Here is a 19,551-nt window from a genome sequence, read left to right as displayed (position 1 = left end):
TTAATGTATTTATTCCCAGAGAGTTTGTAATTCTGTGGCTATTGTGAATTGAATAGTTTTTTAAAGTTATGTTTTCCAAGGATATATTCATGGTGTCGAGAGATGCCACTGTTTTCTATACCAATTTTGTATTTAGCACCTTGCTGAACACTTTTATTAAAAGTGGTTTGTAAGTTTCGGTGGAATTTTTAATGAAAACTATAACACTGTCTACAAAACTAACACTGTTTTTTTTCTGTTCCAATCCTAAAATATTTTTTTTCTTTCCTTATTCTTCTTGAACTAGCTAGGGTCTCCAGCACGTCTTGAATGGAAGTGGTAATAGTGGAATGGAAGTGGTAATAGTGGATATTTTTGTCTTTCCCTGACATTAAGGGAATGTTTCTGGTAGTTAACACGAGATGTAACATTTGTTCATATTTTTGGTAGGTAACTTTTATCAGGTTAAATTTCTCTTTTACTTGTGGTTTCCTAAGAGATTGTTTTATTTGCAAACTTTGAGCTATGAACGATTTTTTTTTAAAGGCTGTATTTATTTATTTGACAGAGAGAGAGATCACAAGTAGGCAGAGAGGCAGGCAGAGGGAGGGGGGAAGCAGGCTCCCCACTGAGCAGAGATCTCGATGCGGGGCTCGATCCCAGGACTCTGAGACCATGACCTGAGCCAAAGGCAGAGGCTCAACCCACTGAGCCACCCAGGTGCCCCTTAATTTAATTTCTTTAGTGGTTACATGCCTAACAGATTTTCTGTTTATTGAACCAAACTGGCCATTTATATTTAGTTAGAAAATTGTTCATTTCCTTCATGTTTCATGTTTGTTTGCCACAGCTATTTATAGTAGTATTTTCAAACATTTAAAAACTCTTGTCCACATGTTGCAATGTTCTCTCTCTCTCTTTTTTTTTTATCTCTAGGGTTGTTTATATCTCTTTTTTCTTTCCTGTTCATTATCACCAGATGTTTGTTTTTATTAATGTTTTTTAAAAATACCCCATTTTCTGACCCTCTGTACTCTATCGGTGTCATCACTGCTCTCGATTCTTTTCACTAGGATTTCCTTCCCTCCGTTTTCTGTGTGTTTCCCGTAACATCTTAGGTCGAATGCCTCGCTCATCATATTTTGGCCTGATTCATACCTCATGTGTGCTTTTGAAGCTGTCCATTTGCCAATACGTGCCATATTACCTGTCACTGCAGGTCCGATATAAGCTATTTTTTGTTGTCATTTGGCTCTAAATAGTTTTTGTAAGTTTCCCTTCTCTTCTTCCCCGACTCACAGGTCAGTGGGCGTGGGCGGGAGATGCTGTTGGCGCCCCATCCAGAGCCCATTTCACGTGGCCGGTGCACCCCTCCACCCAACGCTGTGAGGGTTGACTTCCTCTGAGGAGGTCAAACGGAGGCGGTCTCGCCCGGAGGTTCCACTCGCACAGTGACGGCCTGCAGCCAGTGACCGACTGACACGGGACGAAATAATGTGAGCCTCCCCGCCCGCCCCCGGCTCAAGATGACACCAATTCCCTGGTGCAGTTTGTGCTCCAGACCTCCCTGGGGGATCAGGCTACTTCTCAGTGGGGCCCCCTCCTTCCTCTACTTTCCCCTCCGCCCTCTCCTCTTTCTCCCTCCCCCTGTCCATCATACACGAATCCTCATCTCAGGTTCTGCATCTGGAAGATACAGCCTAAGCCGGGGATACCAGAATAGCATGGCTTGGGAAACAGATTTTTTCGGGTGGAATTTTGGCCGTGGAGAACTCAGCAATGGGCGTCCCATCACTGGAGGTAGGTGAAGTTTTGATAATCTCTGCTGTACTGTGTCATCTGCGGTAACGTCGGAGGGTGTGTGGGGGGAAGGGGATGCACTCGCTGGGGCAATGTCTCTGGGATTTGAGGGGTGCCCGGGGGAAGTGGTTACGTGAAGGAGGACGGCTGGAATTAGGTTGCTCTTGTTAAGTGCTCTTTGACACTGAAGAAAGAAAATGGCAGGTTCAGGTCTGTTAGCGATTTAAAGCAGAGTATGAACTTCCAAGGACCTTATCGGCAGCATTTAAAAGAATTCTTTCTTTCTATGTTCCGAAGCAGATAGAACTGCAGACCAAACCTAGGATATAATAAGAGGAGGAGTCAAAGAAGGCTGAATTCTCAGCCTAGGCAAGTCCCCTATGGCAATGCCAGATCCTTAAATGTGGGATCCTCTGGGTAGATGCAGTTGAGAACCTTGAACCCACTCTGGTTTCTCCTGAACCCTCTGGATCTGAAGAACTCACTCCCTATCATTGGAAATTAGAGCCCCCCCCCTTCCTGAATACCATGCAGCGGTTCAAGGGCAGACCGTTTACTAGATCGTGCTGACCATCTTAAATGAAAGAAGACCTGATAACATCAGAATTCTTTTTTTTTTTTTTAAGATTTTGTTTATTTGTTTGACAGAGAGAGAGATCACAAGTAGGCAGAAAGGCAGACAGGGAGAGAGGGGAAAGCAGGCTCCCCACTGAGCAGAGAGCCCGATGCAGGGCTCGATCCCAGGACCCTGGGATCATGACCTGGGCTGAAGGCAGAGGCTTAACCCACTGAGCCACCCAGGCACCCCTGTGCTGACCATCTTGCGAGAACCAGTACAGCACGGCTGCAGGGAGGATGTTAGATTAAGTAAGGAAGAATATACAGCTGGACTGAGAGTTCGCCAACTTGGAGACAAGCTCTGATGACACAAGATTGGATTCCCCAGCACAGGCCCTGGGACATAGTTCTCATAGGCTACTGGGGTAGCTCTTGGGAGATTGGAAAAAGCACCAGTTCCAGTTAAAGGACGTGTATGTGTCAGGCAGTATGACAGGCTATGGAGGAAGAGATAAAAAATCGCTCGATGTGAGCGTGCGAGAAAAGGAAGGTGTTAGGAGAGCTTGGAAGATAGGCCACTTATTAAGGCAACGAATGAGCTGGTGAGCTCCAGCATTTTTTAGAAGCTTAGACCGTAGCTCTATTTTGTAGGCTGGAATGGATGGTAGGAGATGCTGCTGCAGAACTGGGCTTTGTAGCAACAGTAAAGATGATGGGGTCCCAGAATATCACGTAACCAAGGCAAATTTGGGGGACTTACTGTTATGGACAGCAGTATTGGATTAGGACCCACAAGGCTCTGCTTTGCAGGATGCACGAGGATGGTCATCACGAGGATGGTCATTAGGATATGGTGTTCCTAAAGGCAAGATAGTTGGGCAGCTAACAAAGATATTACTTAATATATATGACCAAATGGAGTAAACAATGGTTAAGCAGAAGGTTCAAGTCAGTTGCCCCAATAAGTGGTCACAAGCCTTTGCCTGGTTTTCAGCCTATTTTTTTTTTTTTAAATTCCAGAATCATTTAACTACAGAAGCCAGGTCCCCATGGAGAAGGATCCTGAAATGCCGTGATATGGGCAGCTTAGCAATTTCCTCACTCCCTCCCCAAAAGGAACTATAGACGTGTACTCAGATACCACACATGGAGGAAAGGGATATATTCAGGTTTTTGAGCACTGTTGGATACAGGTTTCACGTTGACATTGATTTTTGGGGACCCAAAGTGATATCCTGGCCTCCTCTATCACTGTAGAGATGTACGGGAGTCAGATAATACATGGAGTCCTGGTCAAGGTCCATGTCCCGGTGGGTCCTGTAGGTCCACGGACCCAGCCAGGGTCATTTCCCCAGTCACAGATACATAGAATGGATGTTCTCAGCCCTCACCTTGATTCTTATGACCTGTAGGAGTTATTATAGAGGGAAAGACCAAGAAACTCTCCCTCCAGGCCAAGAAAATAAATATCACATGTTGAGGGGATGACAGAGATCAGTGCTATTCTTAAAAATTTAAAGGATACAAAGGTGGTAGCCCATCGTATCCCCATTTAATTTACTGGGCCTGGCCGCTGCTAATGGTAACAATAATACACCACCACCATGTAACAAATAGCCCAATTCCAAAAGCTTGTGTCAAATGCTGTGTCTTTATTAGAAAAGGTTAACACGGCCTCTGATACATAGTATGTACCTGTATTGATTAGGCATATGTATTCTTTTCAGCACCCAGTAAGAAGCAGAATCAGTTTGCACTTCTATGGGCTGGTCAAGAGTAAACGTAGTGGTCTTATTAAAAGGCTATGTTATTTCTTTGGAAATCCATACTACTGTTACAGCTCTTTTTGGTAAATATTTGATTGGCCATATCTTATTTCATTCTTTTACTTTCAATCTTTCTAAAATTATCTCTAGTCAATGGCATGTAGCTGGATTTTAAAAATTCAATCTGTGAATCTTTGTGCTTTAAAAGAGAGTTTACTTAATTTACATATATTTTTACTTCATTGTATGATCTCATTTTGATAGATCTGTTTTTCATATTTACTTTGTTTTCTGATTCTAGAAAATTGTCAAAGAATTTCTAGAAAATTCTCATGTTTCCCATTTTAAATAATACCTTAGTCCCATTCTATTTTTTCTGTCCTATAACTTTCCTTAGCTAGGTATTGGGCACTTAGTTCATTTTCCAAATCATGATCTTTCTTTATATTTTTACCCATTTATATTTTATGTTGGTTTGTAGGTAATTCAGATATTTCTTCAGTTCCCCAAATCTTTCTCTCTTTTTTAAGATTTTATTTATTTGAGAGAGAGAGAGAGAGCACGAGCAGGAGGAGGGCATAGGGAGAGGGAGAAACAGACACCTTGCTGAGCAGGGAGCCTGATGCAGGACTCCATCCCAGGACCCCGGGAATATGACCTGAGCTGAAGGCAGACACTTAACCAGCCACCCAGGTACCCCTCCCCACATCTCTCTTTAGCAGCATCTAAACTACTGGGTTTTTGTGTTTTTGTTTTTGTTTTTTTACTTTTTTTTTAAGATTAATGACTATGGTTATAACAATTCTTAATAGACAAGCACTCAACATAGAATACAAATATATAGAGCAAATATTAACAGATTGAAGGGAGAAATAGAAGCAATAAAATAACCGTAGGGAGTGGGGGGAATTTAATAATCCCGTCTCAACAACAGATAGATCCTCCAGCCAGAAAACCAATAAGAAAACAGCAGACACGAGCCATACTTTGAACCAAATGGAGCTAACAGACACACACAGAACATTCCATCCAAGAGCGGCAGAAATCACCTTCTTCTCAAGTGTGTACGGAGATGTCTCAGGACGGGTCATGTCCGGGCCACAACACAAGTCTTAACAAAGTTAAGAAGGTTGAAATAACATCAGGAATGTTTTCTGACCACAATGGTATGAACTAGAAATCAGGAGAAAGAGCTGGAAAGTGCAAGGGTAGAAAAGAAACAGCTCTGCTCAACAACCATGCGTCAAATAATCAAGGGGACCTCAGAAAGTATCTTGAGACAAACAAAATGGAAACACAACCTACCGACGCTTATGGGATGTGGCAAGAGCAGTTCTGAGGAATTTTTACAGTGATAAATGCCTACATCAAGAGAAAAGAAAGGTCTCAAACGACCTAGCCTATACATCAAGGAACTAGGAAAAGAACAACCAAATAAGCCAAAAGTTAGCAAGAAGAAAGCAAATAATAAGGAGGAGGGCAGAAATCCATGAAATACACTAGAAACGGAAATGCACTGATACACGAGAACGACAAGGAAACTAAGAGCTGGTTTTGAAAATATACACAAAATTGACAAACCTTTAGCCAAACTTACCAGGAGAAAAAGAGAAACTCAAATAAGATGGTGAAAGCGGGGATATTACAACTGGTACCGCTGAAGTACGAAGAACCACAAAAGACTGCTGTGCACAGTTGTGTCAACAAATCAGATTACTTGGAAGGAACAGATATGATTCGAGACATGTATAATCTATCAAGACTGCATCACGACGCAATGGAAAATTTGAATAGATCAATAATGCGTAAGGAGATTAAAGCAGTCATCAAAACTCTCTCAGCAAAGGAAAGCTCAGGACCAGATGGCTTCGGCGGCGAACTCTACTAAATAGTTGAAGAAGAATTAATGCTAATCCTTTCCAAACTCCCCCAAAACACTGAAGAAGAGGGAACACTCCCAGACTCATTTTATTAGGTATACAAAAGCCAAATAAGGACCCTACGAGAAAAGAAGATTATAGGCCAGTCATGTCTGGTGAACGTATATGCAAAAATCCTCGACAAAATAGCAGGAAACTGAATTCAATAATGCATTAAAAGGATCACACACCTGATCTAGTGGGATTCATCCTCGTGATGCAAGCCTAGTTCAACATCTGCGAATCAGCGAACATGACACACGTTAACAGCATGAAGGGTAAAATCCGCAGGAACATGTCAATAGATACATAGAGCTCATCTGACAAAATGCAACATCCTTTCATAATAACAACTTCAACAAATTATCTGTCGAAAGAATGTGACTCAGCATAATAAAGGCCGTCTATGACAAGCCCAACACTAACATCCAAACGATGGAAAGCTGAAAGTTTCTCCTGTGTGATTAGCAATAAGACAAGGGGGTTTACTTACCACTACTATTCAATACATTACTGGAAGTCCCAGTCAGAGCAATTAAGCAAGAAAAAAAAAATCAGCATCCGTATCAGAGAGGAAGAAGAAAAATGATCGCTGTTTGCCGATAACATATTATACGTTGAAAATCCTAAAGACTCCACCAAAACCCTGTTAGAATTAATAAATTCAGTAAGGTTTCAGGATACAGAGCCAACATATAAAAATCATCTGTGTTTATAAACATGAACAACAAACTATCTAGAAAAGAAATTAAAATAATTCCATTTATACATATTAGCATCAAAAGAATAAAGTACATAGGAATCAGTTTAATCAAGGAGGTGAAAGACCTATGTATTGAAAACTCTAAGACTATAAAACTATAGAAAAGAAATCAAAGAAAACACAAGAAAGTGGAAAGCTATCCTGTATTCACAGATAGGATAAAACTTAATATTCTTTAAATGTCCATCCTACCCAAAGCCCGAGCCATAAAAGCAGAACCAAATGGACTACAACAAGTTAAAAATCTTCATGACTAAAGAATCAACCAAATGAAAAGTCCGACTATAGAATTGGAGAAAATATTTGCAAGCCATCTATCTGACATGGGGTTAATACCCAAAATGCATAAGGAACTCATACAACTAAACAGCAAAAGACCCTAATAACATTTTTGAAAATATGCAAAGGAACTGAATAGACATTTTCTCAACATATACAAATGGCTGACATGTATGTGAAAAGATGCTGAATATCACTAAGAATCAAGGAAATGGGAAAACTTCCCTAAGATAGCCCCCCCCCCAATCTGTTAGGATGGTTGTTATCAAAACGACAGGAGATAACATGTGTTGGGGAGGATGCAGAGAAAAGGGGTCCCTCGCACAGTGTTGAGGGGAATGTAAATGGGGACAGCCATCCTGGAAAACAGTGTGGAGCTCCCTCACAAAATTCAAAATAGTACTATCCTGTGACCCAGCAGTTGTCTGAAAACGAAGTCAACCCTCATGTTCATTACAGCATTATGCACATTAGCCAAGACATGGGAAAAAACTGACGTGTGCATCAACAGACAAATGGATCAAGAAAATGTCGTGCCTCAATACGGTGGGACGAGTCATGAGAAAGAAGGACATCCTGCCATTTGCACCAACATGGATGGGCCCAGAGGACATGAGGCTACGTGAAGTAAACCAGGAAAAGAATGGCAAGTAGTGTGATCTCACTTGTATGTGGAGTCTCAGAAGTCAAATTCACAGACGCAGAGACTACGATGGTGGTTACCAGGGCCTGGGGGTAAGGGAAATGAGGTAGGTGTTGTATATTTAATGTACAGCATGTTGACTAGAGTCGACAATTTTATATGGCCAAGAGAGCAGATTTTGAGGGTTCTTACGACACCCACATATGAAAAGATAACCATGGGAGGTGACGGAGGTGTGAATTAGCCAGATTGTGGCAATCATTTCACAGTGTATATGTCGAATCATGTTGTACCCCGTATATATACATATTTTTAGATATGTATGTATATATAAAATATATTTAATATTACAATATTTAATATCATACTTAATTTATTATATTTAATTTAATAATATAATATTTAATATAAATATTTATATATAAATATATATATATAATATATATATAAAAACTTCAATTTCACCTCAATAAATCTGGGAAAAAATGACTGGTTCTTTTGTAGAAGCTCTGCTTAATTTTTCAGATTGGTTCTTTTGTCTCTTGGGAGGGTCTGTTGTGCCGTGATCATATAGTGGTTAGTACTCTGCGTGTGGAGGGTCTGTTGTTTTATCATGTCTCATAGCTCTTTTCCAAGTTTAATAATTTTGAACATACTTAAATATTTAATTATAGACCTATAGGACTTTAAAAGCTGCTGTTTGTGGCTTCTCGGGTGTCTGTTTCTCCATCTGTGGTGTCTGCTGACTTGATCTCCCGAGATCCTTCCTTATACGGCTTACACCTTCTTACGGTGAGCGCATCTCTGCCCTTTATTTTGCATGAGACAAGTATACTCTGGGTTCCGGAAGTGTCTCTGGGAAGGCTTCACATTTCCTTTTGCCACTGTCCGAGAGCTTTCGTGGTCTTCAGTTTCGGTGTTTGATTGAGGGGTCCCACAGTCCTGGCGTAGTATAAACTTGGGACCCCATGAATATTGTCAGGCTGGATTTTAATTTTATGTGTTCCATGTATTTTTTTCCTATCGGGAAGATGTGGAGAGCAAAATGTCCACGCTATTTCTAGGAGCCTGTGAGCCGAATTTTTCCAACAGCTCATGGACTGACTGTTGTCTGGGGGTGCCTGTCTTGGTCTGTTCAGGCTGCCCCCTCTGCCGTCTCCCCCTTTAACCTGGGGTCACTCCCACCGACTCGGTGCTTCAGCATCAGGCAGACCTGGTTTGAGTTTTGGCGTTCAGCACGTATGCCGTGACTTAGGCAACTTGATCAGCCTCTCTGAGTCTCAGCTTTCTCACTTATGCAAAGGATAAAATAACAGTAATTTGTCGACTTGTGAGGATTTATAGACAGCAGCCACGGATGGCGCTCGGCAGAGGGCAAGCCCTCTGCAGCTGTTAGATGTTATGATCATTAGCTTTGACTTGTTTTTTGGCATCTTCTTCTGAAACTCCTGACAACTTTCCCTGGCTTCCTGCTGCCTCTTTATTATCTATCTTTGAGCCAGAGTTGATTTTTTTTTTTAATGGGTGCTTTTCCATTATCGACAAAAATACTCCCTGAAGCACTACTTTTGTTGGTCTTGCTATACCTGTATTACCTGGGACCTACTGGGTTCATGACTTCTGTCTCTCACTAAAGCTGCTGCTTAATTTACAGGGTGTCCCATATAAAGAGAGGGAGATGGTATTGATGGTGTCTGGTAATAGTCTATAAATAATAGTCTATATGAGAGTGGGGATGGTCAGCCGTATTGTGTGCGTGGTTTTTTGTTTCTTTTTTAAAGATTTAGGGGCAGAGGGAGCGGGCAAGAGAGAATATCAAGCCGACTCTGCACTGAGCACAGACACAACACAGGGCTCAATCTCATGCCCCTGACATCATGGTCTGAGCCTAAACCCAGCCTAACGAACCGAGCCCCTCTCACGCCCTCTGCTGGCCATATTGTTTTATGCATCGTCATTTTTTTTTTTTTTCCGGCCTAACAGTATTCATTGTTTTTGCACCACACCCAGTGCTCCCTGCAATACATGCCCTCCCTAATACCCTCCACCTGGTTCCCCCACCCTCCCACCCCGCCCCTTCAAAACCCTCAGGTTGTTTTTCAGAGTCCACAGTCTCTCATGGTTCACCTCCCCTTCCAATTTCCCTCAACTCCCTTCTCCTCTCCATCTACCCTTGTCCTCTATATTATTTGTTATGCTCCACAAATAAGTGAAACCATATGATAATTGACTCTCTCTGCTTGACTTACTTCACTCAGCATAATCTCTTCCAGTCCCGTCCATGTTGCTACAAAAGTTGGGTATTCGTCCTTTCTGATGGAGGCATAATACTCCATAGTGTATATGGACCACATCTTCCTTATCCATTCGTCCGTTGAAGGGCATCTTGGTTCTTTCCACAGTTTGGCGACCGTGGCCATTGCTGCTATAAACATTGGGGTACAGATGGCCCTTCTTTTCACTACATCTGTATCTTTGGGGTAAATACCCAGTTGAACTCCAGTTTCAAAGCATTGTGATCTGAGAATATGCAGGGAATAATCTCAGTCTTTTGGTATCGGTTGAGTCCTGATTTGTGACCCAGTATGTGGTCTATTCTGGAGAAGGTTCCATGTGCACTTGAGAAGAATGAGTATTCTGTTGTTTTAGGGTGGAATGTTCTGTATATATCTATGAGGTCCATCTGGTCCAATGTGTCATTCAATGCTCTTGTTTCTTTATTGATTTTCTGCTTCGATGATCTGTCTATTACTGAGAGAGGCGTGTTAAGATCTCCTGCTATTAATGTATTCATATCAATATGACTCTTTATCTTGATTAATAGTTTTCTTATGTAATTGGCTGCTCCCATATTGGGGGCGTAGATATTTAGAATTGTTAGATCATCTTGGTGGAGAGTCCCTTTAAGAATGATGTAGTGTCCTTCTGTATCTATGACTTGACATTACTTCTAATCTTTGCCGCACTGAACACACAGACGGTTTAAATGTAGATTCGGGGGTTTTGTCTTCACATCTACCTTAGAGCCTTAATTACTGTTGATCCTAACCCATGCAGCCCAGACAGAATAGTCACAGGTGATTTGAACGTTATACTGGAAAGTCTCTATTACTTAATCTGTGAAGTGGTGAGTGTTAGGCTTCCTTTGAAATACTTGTGGGTAACCAGACCCCTGTTTGGACATCACACTAGTGTGTGCACGGAGTTTTAAACATGAACCTCTTTATCATTAATGAAAGGTTTACAGAATTCCCAGCATGTATAGTTTTGTGCCTCCAAACTTTGCATCTCTCTGTTCCTGTCCATGGACGTGACCCCAGGACAAGGAGGGAGGGAGTCACCACACAGTCACCCATTTTCCAATTTTGGAGTCAGATCCCTCTGTGGGTTTCCAGAAGACAGTCTCCAACTAGAAAATAAAACAAAATCGAGGTGACAATTTGGGCTATCCCAGACCGGAAGTGCAATTCGTCCTTCATTTCTAGTAGTGAAATTTCTAAGTCTGCTGAGATTATTTCAAGGTCCGTGTTCATCATATCCATTTTCTGAAGGAAATTTCCCAGGAAGAGTGTCTGGTTACTTGACGCAGAGATTGCTTTCCTTTCTGGATGGAGACCATCATCCTCAAATTAATTTCCTGTTCACTGTTCAATATTTGAAAGCAGGAAATTGTCATAATAAATGGGAAGCTGGAGATGATGGTGGAAATGCTTTCAGAAATCTGGTTGCTGGGGAACTCACCGTTGCCTACTTTAATTTATTAAAAACCTAGACCTTATTTGGCACTTCCCCCCCCCATTCCTATTCTCATCAATAGCCCATGATCAAAAGAACTTTATTAAATATCAATCTCTGCTTGGCACCGTGGGTGATTGGACCCCTGTGCACTAGCACCTTGTAACAACAAACACAATGAAGAGCCACAAGAACGAAATGACAGTATTTATTTGATACTTAATTATTGATAGACATTCTTCTAAGAACCTTCGTTAGCTTTTACAAAATGTAGTCCTCAACAGCAGCCGTGTGAGGAAGGGGCTGTTATTACTTCCATTATATCGATGAAGGGCTTGAGACACAAAGTCAATAATTTACTCAAAGTCACACATCTAGTAAAGAGAAGAGTCTGAATTCACCCCTTCCCAGCCCACATCATTAACCACTACGTTCTACTGCTTCTGATCTAATGAGGACAAAAGAGAAAGCAGAGAGGGAATGCACATGTAGACCGAAAATAGAAATGTGGACTTGTTATCGCACGCTACACTTTAGCACATTTTGCAGGATGGGGGTGAGAAGAGAATTTGAGGAATTGGACATAGAGGGGAATTCCTGCTCGGCCAAGCAGTGAGATTCTGATAAGGAGACTGTGCGTTTGTAAATTGATCGGAAGGATGGGAGAGGCAGGTGGAGAAAGAGAAAGATTACGTTTTACTTTATTTTTATTTTTGGTTTACTTTTTATTTAAAATTTTAAAAGATTATTTATTTATTTATTTATTTGACACAGAGGGAGAGAGAGATCACAAGCAGGCAGAGAGGCAGGTGGAGAGAGAGAGGAGGAAGCAGGCTCCCCACTGAGCAGAGAGCCCGATGCAGGACTCGATCCCAGGACCCTCAGATCATGACCTGAGCCGAAGGCAGAGGTGTAACCCACTGAGCCACCCAGGCGCCCCTATGTTTTACTTTATTTAAAAAAAAAAAAAAAAAGAGTGTGAGAGAGCAAGAGAGCATGAGCAGGGGCAAGGGCAGAGGCAGAGGGAGAAGCAGGCTCCCTGCTTAGGGGAACCTGACCTGGGGCTTGATCCCAGGACCCCAGGATCATGACTTGAGCTGAAGGCAGATGCTTGACTGACTGAGCCACCCAGGCGCCCCCAAAGGTTACATTTTAGAAATGGAAATGGTCTGACGGGCCAAATGGAGAGCGGAGTAGATGAACTTAATGCTGGTGGGCTCAGGTGGCTGGTTTGCGGGAAGCAGGATCGGCACCTTCCAGAGACCCAGCTCCTTGGAACGGGAGGGCTCAGTCTGTCAGCCGGCTCCCCTCCATGGCAAGGAGAAGCAGGGTATGGCGCCAGCCTGATGTGGTCTCCTCATGACACGTCCACAGCCTTCTGCCCGTCACCAGAGGCAGCTGTTTTAATCCACCACCACACCTGTTGAAGCTTTTTATCCTCATGCTGGAGCAGCATGACCTAGTGACGCAGGTGTCACCTAGGAAGTCAGGAAAGTCAGAGTCTATTCTTGGCATTTTCTGGAACGAGTAGCTGGCTGGGAGTAGTAGTCATTCTGGGTAACTCACTAACAAGACGTTTTAATGAGTTAATAAATCTTTCTTACTGAACTGCATGGAAAGACATGAAACATTACACTTGAGCTACTCACCAGCCTTAATTAAACTTGACGTTGAAAAGGTCAGTGCCCTGTCTGGCGGGCTGCAAATCTCTTCAGACCTGACAGTAGGGGCGACTGTAGGGCTGAAAGCAAACGTGTGCACAGGACACGGGGTCCTAGGCCGACCCCAGGAGCCCTCACTGGGTGCGTCGTAAATGAGCCGTGTCCCAGCTAATGCCATTTGCATTTCTATTGAGTGCTGGCTCCGTGTACATCATTGCTCCAAGGGTTTAGATGCGTTCATGCATTTAATCCCCAACGGCAACCCTAGTAGGCACATGCTGTTATAGTTCTTAATAGATAAGGAAACTGAGGCACAGAGAATTGTAAGGACTTGGCTACGTTACCACAGTCTACAGAGTGATAGAGCCAGGATTGGAATGCATGGATTCTGACTCCAGAGCCCGTGTGCTTCAACACTAGTCTTTGCTACCTCCTTCTGTCAAGGGTTGGGTTGTGTTCATGTAGTTAAAAATGCACCAACCTCCCGTGGGTTTTGAGGCACCCCTGCCTTCCTGAAATCCCAGCCAATGCATTTTAGGATAGGTCAAAACGCAAGGCAGGCGGTTCTCACCAGTATCATACGGATGGGAAGAGGTCACGGGGAGATTGGGTTGGTAAGAACAATTATTGTCCTTTTTTGAACCAACAAACCTCGATTTAGCAAATGTTTCTTGAGCTTCTGCTGTGAACCAGAAACTATGTTAGGTGTTGGGGAGACCTATGAGTCAGACGCGGTACTGACCTTCAAGATGCTCAAAGATGGGCAAGTCTGCCCTTTCTAAGATTTCAGGGAAAACATAAAAATAACAGTCTGGACGGATCTTTTGTAAACTCTGTGCTCGAGTTCCGAGGCAGACTCGCCTTCATGGCTCACGCTGGTGTAGACTGAATTCCCAGGCCATGGCTACATACGCACATAGTAGTTCCTGCCCACTTTCTTGGGCTCCACGCCAGTGCAGGGCTCTGGGATAAAGGGCAGGTTTCATCCGGGACATTTAGAAGAAGGGTGAGAGGCAGCTGCATTCTCGTCCTTTCCAGCAGAATCCATCCAAGGGAGGGGAGTCCCCGAGTCAGGCTCCCTGCGTGAAAATGCCGGTTTGATCACTTTGTGGCCATATGTTTTCGGGAGACTTTCTTCATCTCTCTGAGCCCAGACTTCCTTCTCCGTAACTGGGAGGAAATAAAAGTGGTCACCCTCAGTTGTTTCCAGGATAAACTAACTGCAAAAAGGCGTAACGGTGTTTGCCCCTGGTGGGGAACCGAGGACGCGCTCAGCGCGTGCGGGCTCTTCTGCGGCCGTGTCGGGTTCCATCTCACCGTGCGATGCTCTGGAACAGACTCTCCAGCAGAACAAAAATCACTTTCCTCTCTTTCTTTTCCCCTCAGAGCAGAGAGTAAATTGGGCAAAAGTAAAACATGGCAGTAAGAAGCTCATTGTCTCCGGCTGACATCTCATTCTTGGAAGGCGAGGGGAGCAACCAGGGAGCGTCTCCCCCGGACCAGACTGCGGGGCAGGGACGGGCGGTGGGGCCTGGGGAGAAAACCAAGGCGCCTGACGCGTCGGGGCACAGAGCGCCCGCTGTCCTGGTCCGCGTGTTCACATCTGGCCCACGCCCTCGGCTCGCCCGCCCACGGCTGCTCGGAGCCTCCTCTGCGGGCCTCAAGCTTCCCTTTCCCTGCTGGCCCCACCCTGGCCTCCGCGGGAAACCTTGCGCTCGGCCACGACTCTGCCTCATCCTCCAGTCTGGCATGCTGTGCCGCTCTGGAAGGTTCTGATCCCCTGGAGTCGTGAAGCTTGGTGGCCTTGGCCCAGATGCTCCCCCACTCCCCCTCCCCCGCCCCGGGTCCTGGGCTGCTTCAGCTACAGTGGCCTCCGCCCAGTTCTCCCCACCTGCCACGCTCCCTCTTGGCTCTGGCACTTTATGCCGTGGCTTCAGCCTTGAAAGCCCCAAGTCCGCCCCCCACTCCCCCCAAAAACAAAGAACAGATTCCCCCTTAGACCAGGATCCCTCTGGTCGATGTCCGCTGTAATTCCGGGGCATGGGTGACATCTCAGTTCCTCAGGGAGGCCCTCCCAGAAACCTACTCCGGGACAGATCCCTTGGTTTGAACAGGATCCCCGACGCTCCTTCTTTGAAGCGGTTTGCTCGAAGTCTGGGTCAAGGCCGCGGGGACAGGAACGCTGACCACCCTGGTCTTCCCTGTGTGGGCGTCCGGCCTCCCTCACGCGGGCTCCCTGAGAGGCGACCTCGCTTAATAATTTAATAACTTAGTAATTCCTTTTTGAAGCTCTTCTTGGTGGCTCCTTCCACAACTGCAGATAACACACTTCTGTGTGATTTCGTGGTTTATTACCTGAGACCGTATTGACTGATTCCCTGTCACGGGAAGATGAAGGTTCCCTTTAGCTTCTCTGTTGCTCATTTTATTTCTTCCCTTCTTTCTGAGGTTTGTGCTTCATTTTTAGTCCTTTCATTGGGTTGTCTTTATGATGACAAATTATAAAGTTAAGCCATTGCCTCTTTTTATTTTTTACTTTATTGATTGATTGAGAGAACAAATGAGCACAGGGGCGGGGGGGGGCAGGCAGGGAAGAGAACCCTAAGCAGACTTCACACCTGGAGCCCGACGTGGGGCTCGATCTCATGACCCTGAGATCATGACGCGAAATCAGGAGTCAGAGGCTTAACCCACTGAGCCACCCAGGTGCCCCCTTTTAAATTAAATTAAATTATTTTTTTTTGAAAGAGTATGCTTTTCAAATTTTTCTTTTTTTATTAAGTTCTTAATTTTACATGCATTTCTTCTTTCCCTCACATTTAGATACTTAATTTCTCACTAGAGCAGATGATGATACCAGTTTTCTTACCCTTCCCGCTCCTTCCCCTTTCCCTCTGCTTTCCGCGTCTTGCTGGCTCTCCCTGTACGGCCCCAGCAGCACACTGATCACACTTGCAGTCCGTTTCATAATCATATTCTAGGCATTTTGTTTGTCTACCGTGTGACGCTGGAGGTTGGAAACAAGTAATCGGTTTGCACTATTTTGGCTTTGTAAGTGTCTGCCATGGCAGGACCCCTCGAGGGCAGGGTTTGGTCCTCCCAGGCTCCCGTCCCAGCTGCTGTCCCGCCAGCAATAGACGGGGCCCAGTGGGAAGGCAGGCTGGGCTTCCAACGGCTTCTCTTGTCTTAGATTCCTATTAGTTCTTCCCCATGATTCCAGAGTCATGCTTAATAATTGGGACCCCGATTTCATTGTGCACTTTATTTTAAAATTTTCTTTTTTTCCTAAAAAAACCTTTTATTTATTTAAAAGATGTGGTCCATATACACAATGGAATATTACTCAGCCATCAGAAAGGATGAACACCCAACTTTGGCATCAACATGGATGGGACTGGAGGAGATTATGCTGAGTGAAATAAGTCAAAAATAAGTCAATTATCATATGGTTTCACTGATTTGTAGAGCATAAGGAATAACATGGAGGACCTTAGGAGAAGGCAAAAAACGAAGGGGGAGAAATCAGAGTGGGAGATGAACCACGAGAGACTGGGGACTCCGGGAAACAAACAGGGTTTTAGAGGGGAGGGGGTTGGGGGGATGGGTGAGCCTGGTGATGGGTATTAAGGAGGGCATGGATTGCATGGACCACTGCGTGTTATATGCAAACAGTGAATCATGGCACACGACATCAAAAACTAATGATGTACTATATGGGGACTAACGTAACACAATTGAAAAAAAAAAAAAAAAGCTCCAGGCCCAACATGGGGCTTGAACTCACAACCCCAAAGTCAAGAGTCCCATGTTCCAGCAACTGAACCAGCCAGGGGCCCCATCTCTACATGTCTTCGGGGGGTTTCTACCACTTGCCCTTTTTTTGTCCTTGATAAGAGTCAGCGTATCTTTCTGCAGGCCAAAAGTAATGTTCCCATGTATTGCCTGAAATCACAGCCCTTTTCTCGTCCCACTGTGATTTTTATTATTTTATAGATGTCTGTTCTCTCTGGAAGCTTCTTGGATGATTTTTTTCTTTTTTGTCCTGAAATTTCACAAAAATGTGTCTCTTTTATTTAACCATCCACAGTGCTGAATATCCAGCAAACACAACCCATCTGAAGATTTCTGTATTCTGTAGACAGGAGAAGTTTTCTTCTGTTATTTTATTGATAATTTTTCTCTTCTTTTCAACTGCTACCTTTTTACCTTTGATGGACTCTCTGGGTCTTTTATTTTTTTTTATCTCCTTTTAAAATTTTTACGAGAGGGGATTTTACTTTTCTGGAAGGGCTTTCAAGTTATTGATGTAGTGATTTGTTATTTTAAAACCATCTGATGTTCCTCTTCCATGGTATCCTATTTTTGTCTTGTGGGTGCCATTTCTTCCTGAAGACTAATTGGGTTTTTTCAGAGTTCTCCTGTGATCCCTGAAACACTCATGCTTCCCGTGGAATCTGTTACTCTCTCTGTGTTTCCGCTTTCAAGGTGCTGATCCCCACGTGTCTGATCATTCTGGCCATACTTCCATGTTTAAGGATGAAGAAGCACACGGTTGGTTTAGGAGCGTTGGAGACAGTGACTCTGCTCTTGCCCGGGCCGCTCTGGGTCTTCCGTCCGATTCTCCCAGGAATGGGCAGTGTGCCTGCTAGTTCTGTGTCAGTGAGCAGGGCTCCTTGGAGGGAGGATTTGGGTTTTAGAGGTTGTAAGGGCGAGCCAGCCACTAGACTGGGCTCCCTCAGTCCAAAGCGATGGGTTGAGGAGAGCTTTGCTTTGAGGCACCTGTATCCATACTTTGGTCTTAGTTCTGTCCACGAGATCCCCTGTATACACACACACACACACACACACACACACACACACACACACACACACACACTCGTTAGGGCCAAAATTTTAGTGCCTCTACCAATGATCTCTTTGCTTCACTTGTGCTTGGCTCTAAGTAAATCTGCAATGATTGTTTTAAATGCCCAGGTCATAGCAGCGCACAGCTTTTCCATACACACTTTTGAGGGTTTGCCCTCATTAAGATGTGGTCGCTGCACCCAAACAGCTAATAGTCCAGCTGCTAATGGAAGAAACAGGTGTGTAAACCAATTATAACAGAGACAGATAAGTGTTCGTACACAATGCCGGCTGTGTCCAGAAAGAGGCTGATTTCCCCTCAGTACATATTAGGTCCCGTGATTATTGCTGTTATTTCCTGATGCGGCCTTGAATGACGGGTCCAATCACCAGTGCAGGGGCGGGTGGTTACAGCCGGGAGGATAAGCGCTGTGAGAGAAGTCTCGCTGAAGGAGGAAAGCAGTGGTGTGTGGGCGGGATGCAGGGCTCTGGAGTGAGCATCAGAGTAAGTCTAGGAAGGAGCCGGCTCAGATCCCGGGAGGCCGTGTCCTCAGTTCTCGGGCTTGAGGTGCTGTGCACACAGTAAGTCAGGGGATCTAAAACCGATACACACTTGCAAACGGGTAGGGATCCCATTTTGTAGGTGGCACAGCTGAAGTAGGGACAGTAAGAGCACACAGATGTGTCTCCCTGCAGAAGACAATGCGGGAGGGGACAGGAAATGGTCACATGGAAATCTTCCCAGCTGGAAGGACCGGGAGAGGAGAGGTGAGTGTAAGCAGGATTAGCTTGCAGGTAACTTTGAATGAAGGATTTTGTCCAATGCATGGAAGGTTGAGAAAGGCAGATTTTGGAAAGATCTGAGGGTAAGCTTCCTAACCCGAAGACGCAGGGGCTTGTCCCGGGAGGCAGCAGGGGTCCCTCACTGCTGCTCCAAGCACTTGCAGGACCCGTGATGATGTGGCTGGGCCCATGTCACCTAGGGCTGGGACCCACTCCATGCCATCCCTGTGTGATCTCCAGGCCTGGACACACTGTGAGCACAGACTGCCCGGTGCACCTGGGGGAATTTCAGTAGCAGGGAGGGGGGACTGGCTCCCCTCCCCCTTCACCCTCTTCACTCCCGAAACAGGCAGAATGAGCCCAAGGCTCTAGGGCCATTCTGCCGCCATGCCACCGCTGTCTGCCCACTCCGGCTTTACAGAGTCCTCACGGGCTCTTCCCTGTGAGTACACGGGGTCCACCCTCTCCAAAGATCAAAGCGCCTGTCTTCCTATTCCTCTGCTTTCCTACAGTCCCTCCCAAGGGCACTGGGAGGGCCCTCCCAAGCTCCTGCTCTCACAAAGCCTGGGCAGGAGGGGACAGACGGGACATGCTGAGTTGCTTTTTCAGACTCAGCTTCTCTCTGGTTTGGTTCCCTTTAGGTCTCTGGGGGAACAGAGCTGCTTTTTTATGGCTGCGATCATGCCTGTACCTAAAGGTTCCCAAGCCCCGCCACCCTTAATTTTCATTCTGGGGGCTTTTAAAAGCCAAGTCCCGTCCTCCAAGACTCGTTGGTACACAAGGACGAGGCAAGCAAGGGATCTTCCAGTGATGTTGCCGT

The sequence above is a fragment of the Martes martes genome (assembly GCF_963455335.1).
Source record: "Martes martes genome assembly, chromosome: 6".
In the NCBI taxonomy this organism is placed as follows: Eukaryota; Metazoa; Chordata; class Mammalia; order Carnivora; family Mustelidae; genus Martes; species Martes martes.
The sequence above is the reverse complement of the archived record's forward strand: the minus strand, read 5'-3'. Positions refer to the sequence as shown.